A 7,459-nucleotide genomic window follows, 5' to 3' on the forward strand; every position below is an offset into this window, starting at 1 on the left:
GACAGCTGTAACTCGCAGCGCTGCACATCTGCAAGTGTAGCCAAGCCCTTAGTCATCCTGCAGTCGTGGAAATCACAACCCCAAATTAGGCACCCAAGCTCTCTATAAAATGCCTGGTGAGAATTAGGCACCTAAAAAAAAGATTTACAGAAGCAATCACACTGAACAGGGAGCTGCCTAAGACAGTCAGTAGACAATGCCTAGGAGAGGGGTGTGGCCTAAGCCCTGCCCCTCAAAGGGAGTTAGATGCTTAATTCTGGACCTGTCTCTGCTCAGGATTCACAACTGAGAACCCTCACCTGGAAACAGGCACCTAAAGCAGATCAGTCCTTTCTCAAGACAAGTTTCAGAGAAGGAAGAGGCACCTCTTCCCCCCCCCTCCCCAATAGTTAGAGCACTCACCCAGGATGTGGAAGACCTGGATTTAAATCGTTGCTCTACCTGATTCAGAGCAGGGACTTGAATCAGTTGCCCACCTCGCAAAAGAGTGCCCCAAACACTGGGCTAGAGGTTATTCTAGGTGGGGCGCTCAATCACTCCTGTTGAAGCTGTTCCATTTTGTAAGAATACTTAAATATTCACTGAGATAGAGACTGACTCTGTAGTCTAGGGGCTAGTGCACAGGTTCCAGTCCCTGCTCCAATAAATATTTAAGTATTTCATACATGGTGGAACAGGTTCAATAGGAGAGACTGAGCGTGACCTATCCCATAATACCCAATAACCCAGTGCTTAGCACGCTCACCTGAGAGACCCCCAGTTCAAGTCTCTGCTCCCAGTCAGACAGAGTCAGGATTTGAACCTGGTCTCCCACTTCCTGAGTAACTATCACTGGCTATAGTGTACAAGGGGTTCACCACTTCCCCAGCTTTCTTTCACACAGGGCCCTATCTGGTAGGTGGGCTCTTAGGCAGCCAGTGACACCTAAGTCCCCTTCAGAAATCTAGTTGTAAGAGGATTGACAATTTCACATTAGAACTGCTGAGTAGACAGGAGTGTACAGTTTTAGATGTGAGATTGCAGAGGAAAGTAATTGGCTGCATGCAAACTGTTTGGACATACACCTTGATTAGCTCTTTTTCCGATTATTTCCCCCCAAAGCTATAAGAGGTTACAGTACTGTAGACCTGTCCCCACACCTCAAGGACTGACACCCCACCCAGAGTTTGGTTCAGGCCTTCTGCTGCAGCTCTTCAGCATTATTTCTTCCAAATAATACAAATTCAGCACATCACTCGTCCCTTGCTTCCCTTCTTTCTCCACAGCCTGCTTGAGCAGCCCTGGCCAGTTTTGCCATCTAGGATGGACAATGCTACTTGTGGGGAGAGAGGGGAAAAGGCAGCACAACACAGTGACCAAAGGCAAGCCTCTGCCCTTAGAACTGGCCCTGCCTGGGTCTTCTGCTCTCTGCAGCTCATGCATGCCTTTCTGGCAGTAACCCTTCTATAGACCCCAACCTTTTTCCTGTAACTCTCCACTTTGAGTGAACTCTTCTAGCCTTTATAGAAATCAGGTGCTTCTCACCTGTAATCACCTGATCCCTTCCTCACTGGGTCTGTCTGGCTCAAGACACCTGTTCTTTAAGGGGCTCTTCCACAGAACAGAACTGGCTGGCCCAAGGCTTCCTGCCTCTTAAAGAGGCATGTGGTCCTGTTACAACCACAAGTACTTTCCAAAAAGAACAATAGCCAAAGTCATGAAACAAATAAAGAGGTGCCTTTCTAATTTGCCTCAGGGATTTAAATTTCAAGTCTTGCCTGCAGTAATTTGCTGGTGAACACAGAACAGCAGCCATGGGATGGTGGGGTCATCATTTGTTAGTTAAATCCATTCAAGTACCTAGCCACCAACTGACAGAATCAACAGCAATAACAAACCTTGTTTGGCATAATAAGCCAGTGTGACTTCAAGGCTGAAAAATAGCCTTGCTAAAGCATGGATAAAAAGGTGAAAAACTAATAAAGCAAATAAACCATAGCAAAACAATATTAGCCAAACACAAAAGCTCCAAAATCAAGTGCAAACTGCTGGATCTAGCACAATAGAGATAATTAATTGTGAGGAGTATTCATTTGTCATATCAAATATTTGGAAGTGTCATGTGTGGTTGGCACCACAACCCTCCTCAAGTCAGGGCAGAAATTCAGAAGTGTCACAGATGCATCTTGTGGGTATCAAACCACAGAATCAGGCCTCTACATGTATTTTTTTTCACCAAAATGATTTGTTTCCACATTGTTAGCTCTTGGGTACCTAGCTGCTGTCTCTTACCAATACTGTAACTCTGTGTGTGTAGCCATATATAGTAGATGGTCACTTTTCCATCTAAAAGTGTTTATTAAAGGTGTCTTTCTGCCAGCTTTCCCCCTTTACCTCCTTGTCCTGCACATCTCTGTTACTCTAGTGTTTGTGTCCAGATTCTACCAGTCTTACCTTGTGTCCCTGCACTGTTACTGTTGATCTTTTGCTCTCTAAGGATCTGATCCTGTAACCCATCAAATGCCCCTATGAAATGCTTGGCCTCTTCAACATCTATTGACATTTAATGGTAGATGTAGTGCTAAGCATATCTCAGGAGATGCTCAGCACATTGCATAATCAGGCCTATTAGATATCCATTTAGTCTTATTGGCTGTTCTCTGACTTACTCTGAGCAGTATCATATTTCATAAGTAGTTCACTGAAGTCAGTGGGACTGTTTTGTAAAGTAAGATATTTATGAACTGGAGTAACAGTGGTACAATGTGGCCCATCGTCATCTGAACAGGCATGACATTCAACTTTACTATGCAACTTTCAATTGAGTGAGCAAGTCTAATATCTACAACAGGGAGTCTGGAAAATAGATTCTGTTCCCAGCTCTTCCACTGACCTGCTCTGTCTTTGGGCAAATCACTTAACCCCTCTGTGCTTCAGTTTCCCCCCCCCCCCATCTTTAAAATGGGAGTGATACTTAAGCAGAATCAGACTCCTGTTTGGAATGTGTATGATGATGATGATGTTCATCCATCGTTGTCGATGAAGACCTCAACAACTCATTCGTTCGATGACCGGACTCTATGCGTCTTAAGATGACTGATCAGTCCGATTTGGGCATGGAACGTCCTGTCACACGTCGGGCAGACATGTGATGGCACTGTCGATGATGTGCGGGCAGCTCTGGACTTGCGCAGCTCACGCTTTCTTTCAGCCTCAGCAGTACGCCTTGCCTCAGAGGTATTACTGCCTGTGTGAATGAGGCTGCGCCATGCTGGACGGTTCAGTGTGAGGGTTTCCCATGTGGCGGTGTTAATCTCAAGGGACTTCAGAGAGGTCTTCAGCGTGTCCTTGAACCGCTTCTTTTGTCCTCCATGGGAGCGCTTTCCCTGGGCGAGTTCTCCGTAGAAGAGCTGTTTAGGAATGCGCTCATCTGACATTCTCACGACATGTCCGGCCCATCTGGTCTGGGCTCTCATCAGCAGTGTGTGAACTGACGGCAGACTGGCTCTGACAAGGACCTCAGTATCGGGCACTTTGTCCTGCCATCTGATTTTTAGAAGCTTTCGCAGACAGGAAATGTGGAAGTGATTGAGCCTTTGTGCATGACTCCGATAGACAGTCCACGTCTCACAGGCGTACAGCAGAGTTGGAAGCACCACTGCTCGATAGACCTTCAGCCTCGTTGGTAGGCTGATCCCTCGACGTTCCCAGACGTTGGAGCGCAATCGGCCAAATGCAGAGCTGGCTTTAGCAATTCTGCACTTTACTTCATCATCGATTGACACTGCTCGAGAAAGGGTACTGCCCAGGTACGTGAAGTGGTCCACTGCCTGAAGTCTCTGTCCATTTACAGTGATGGACGGTTCTGAGTACAGAGTGTGGGGAGCTGGCTGGTGCATGACCTCAGTCTTCTTGATGTTAATGGTAAGGCCGAAGTTGTTGCATGCAGATGAAAACTTGTCCATACTGGCTTGCATTTCTGGCTCTGTACTAGCATTCAGAGCACAATCATCGGCAAAGAGTAAGTCTCGAAGTACAGTTTCCTTCACCTTGGTGATGGCACGCAGTCGCCTCAGATTGAATAGTTTCCCATCGGTTCTGTACTTCAGGCCTACTCCTTCAGTGCAGTGTTGAAAGGCATCAGTCAGAGTGGCAGAGAATATCATGCTAAACAAAGTGGGTGCTAAAACACACCCTTGCTTGACGCCGTTGGTGACTGGGAAGGCCTCAGATGTTTCACCATTATCCAGGACACGAGCCATCATACCATGATGAAATTGACGTACCATTCATATGAATCGGTCTGGACAGCCGAATTTCGACATGATCCTCCACAGGCCCTGGCGACTGACAGAGTCGAACGCTTTCGTGAGGTCCACAAAAGTTGTGTAGAGTTCACGGTTCTGCTCTTGACATTTCTCCTGTAGCTGACGCGCAGCGAAGATCATGTCAATAGTCCCACGCCCCTTGCGGAAGCCGCACTGTGATTCTGGCAGTAAGCCCTGCTCCAGGTGAGTGATCAGTCGGTTCAAAAAAACCCGTGCAAGAACTTTCCCCGCTGTAGAAAGCAGCGAGATTCCACGGTGATTGTCGCATACCTGGCGATTGCCCTTCCTCTTATAGAGGTGCACGATGGATGTGTCTCTAAATTCCTGTGGAATGGATCCCTGCTTCCAGAAGGACTGAAACAGCTCAGTGAGTTTCCGTAGCAGCACAGGTCCACCAACTTTGTACACCTCTGCTGGTATGGCATCTGACCCTGGGGATTTGCCACTTGACAGCTGGTTGATGGCTTTCTTCACTTCGTCCTCTTCTGGTGAAGCATCCATGGAGTCATTGACTGCAACCTGGGGCATCTTGTCAATGGCCTCATAATTGATGACTGAGGGGCAGTTGAGAACTGCTTCAAAATGTTCAGCCCATCTCTGGAGAATCTGCGTCTTCTCTGTAAGGAGCACAGTGCCATCAGAGTTCAGGAGGGGAAAGCTCCCAGAAGACTGTGGACCATAGAGCGTGTTGAGGGCTTCATAGAACTGCTTATAGTCATTCCTGTCCGTGTACGCCTGTATTTCATCTGCTTTGGCGCTCAGCCACAAGTCCCGCATTTTGCGCAGTCAGTTCTGTACTGTTCTGCGAGCGTTGATAAAGGTGGTCGTCTTTGCCGCTGAGGATGGATCGTTCTGATATGCGCGATGCAGGCGGTGCTTCTCAGCAAGTAAGGCCTGGATTTCTGCATCATTTTCGTCAAACCAGTCTTGCCGCCTGCGTGTGGAGGGCCCCAATACCTTCGATGCAGCTGTATGGACAGTGTTGCGGAATCGTTCCCAGTCTCTCTCAGCGTCATCCTATATACGAAGATCAGCAAGCTCATTCTCTAGGTCTTCTGCTAGATTTTCAGTGATACGGCTGTTCTTCAGCTTCGACACGTTGATCCTTTTGAGAGCCTTACAGCCTTGTGGTCGTCTCTTCGGCATGATACGGAGCTTCATTTTAGATACTATGAGCCTGTGATCCGTCCAACAGTCAGCGCCGCACATAGCTTTTGTAACCCTGACATCTTGTCTGTCCCTTCTCCTGAGGATGACATAGTCGATCAGATGCCAGTGCTTGGAACGGGGATGCATCCATGAAGTCCTGTTACGGGTAGGGAGGCGGAAGACCGTATTGGTGATCAGAAGGTCATGTGCTGCACAAGTTTTCAGCAGTAACAGACCATTGCTGTTACACTTTCCCACTCCATTTTTCCCGATGACTCCTTCCCAGGCTGCGGCATCGCATCCGACTCTTGCATTGAAATCTCCAAGCAGGATCAGCTTGTCTGTATGGTGAACTGATGATAGCAGAGCATCTAGTTCTTCATAGAATTTATCCTTCACATCCTCTGGATTGGTCATTGTGGGAGCGTATGTGCTGATCAAAGTAGCTTGTTTTCCTTTTTGAAGCGGAAGCTGCATTGTCATGAGACGATCATTCACACCCTTGGGGGGACTGGCAAGTTTCCGAATAAGATGATTCTTGATGGCGAAGCCAACTCTAGATTCGCGACGCTCATCACTGCTGCGGCCACTCCAGAAGAATGTATAGCCTCCGCCTGACTCGGACAGCTGTCCTTCATTAGCAAGGCGAGTTCGCTAAGGGCTGCAATGTCAATGTTGTAGCGTGCGAGCTCTCTGGCGACAAGTGCTGTTCTTCTCTCTGGTCTGTCTGCCGTGATGTTGTCTAGTAGCATGCGCACATTCCATGTGCCAATGGTGATCGGTGTCACTCTAAGTTTTGTTTTTGTTCGACCGCTTTTATGGGATCCCCGCCAGCCGCGGTATGCTGGCCAGGGTAAGGTGAAGCAGGCAATGTTTAGGGCACCTTTTCTAGCCCCCTCCTCGTTCTACGGAGGTGAGCAGTGCAATCCTGAATAGGGCTGCTCAGTCGCTCAAGAAGATGCCGAGCTCCACCGCTGCTTCGGTCAGTGAGGAACGACCATTATACCTGAGCTGCCTGTGTGCAGTCTGCGGCTACAGCTCCCAGTGTATCCACACCACATCGAAGGTATTGGGGCTCGCCCATCGCCACAGGACTTGATATGATGTGATATGATATGATGTTGAGACTTGCGCTTGAATTGGATTAAAGTGAGGGAGAGTTGCGCAACGTCAACCTCACTCTCTCTTCCCAGTTCCTATCTGTATCCAGTGGCAGGACAAGAGTCGAGACTGTTGGAGATAGGGCAGGGCGCAGTGGATGACCAGGATGCCTATATGTCTTGTCGTGCTCTTGAGCGTTCCACAACGCTTGCTGTCACCGCCTTCCTGACCATTGAACCAGGTTTCCTCAGTCAGCCGGATCCAGCCTTCGCATGCAATGGGTAGACAGGCCCTAACTCACCGAGAGTCTTAGACTCATCGGCTACCCTCACCTGGTTTAGCCCGCCAGTCGAGACGGTTTCTGGGGTGTGGCCGCTGTCGCATGCTGACAGCTACTTGGAGCCACAGGTGAGAGCTGGGTGTCAAGTGGGGACCAAAGTGGATGAGCTACTCCTAAGAGTACGACTGCTCCCCTATCAGAGGTACTACCCCTCCCTGACAACCCCATACACCCCGGAATGTGTATACAACAAGGCTGAAAGCAGGCTGCAGGCAAGTCTGCCATCAAAACTACATAGTATATCAGATGAAAAGGTGCTACATCCTTATGTAAAAAAGCAGAATTGTTGTAAAAGTGCAGCATATATGACAAAAAAGTGGAATATCTTGGGGAAAATCTTCACTGTAAAGACTGCATGCTTTGGCACATCGTTTACAAGAGAACATCACAAAGGAACTGATTCTTTAAAAACTTTTTAACTATAAAGAGTAAATCTTCAAAGCAGTCCATGGGAGCCTTGCACACAAATCTCATTATTTTGAAAGCGGCTTAGAAACTCTAGCCCTCAGAGTCAACATACCACAATACATTCTGAAGTATGATTTCAAAGAGCTACAAATGC

The 7,459-nt window shown here is 48.0% G+C and overlaps 1 pseudogene; it reads right to left on the reverse strand.

Moving 5' to 3' along the window:
• Positions 1 to 3,320: 3,320 nt before the first annotated feature.
• On the reverse strand, positions 3,321 to 6,208 carry LOC123371774 (annotated as a pseudogene).
• Positions 6,209 to 7,459: the final 1,251 nt, after the last annotated feature.

Source organism: Mauremys mutica, chromosome 5, assembly GCF_020497125.1.
Source record: "Mauremys mutica isolate MM-2020 ecotype Southern chromosome 5, ASM2049712v1, whole genome shotgun sequence".
Classification (NCBI taxonomy): Eukaryota; Metazoa; Chordata; order Testudines; family Geoemydidae; genus Mauremys; species Mauremys mutica.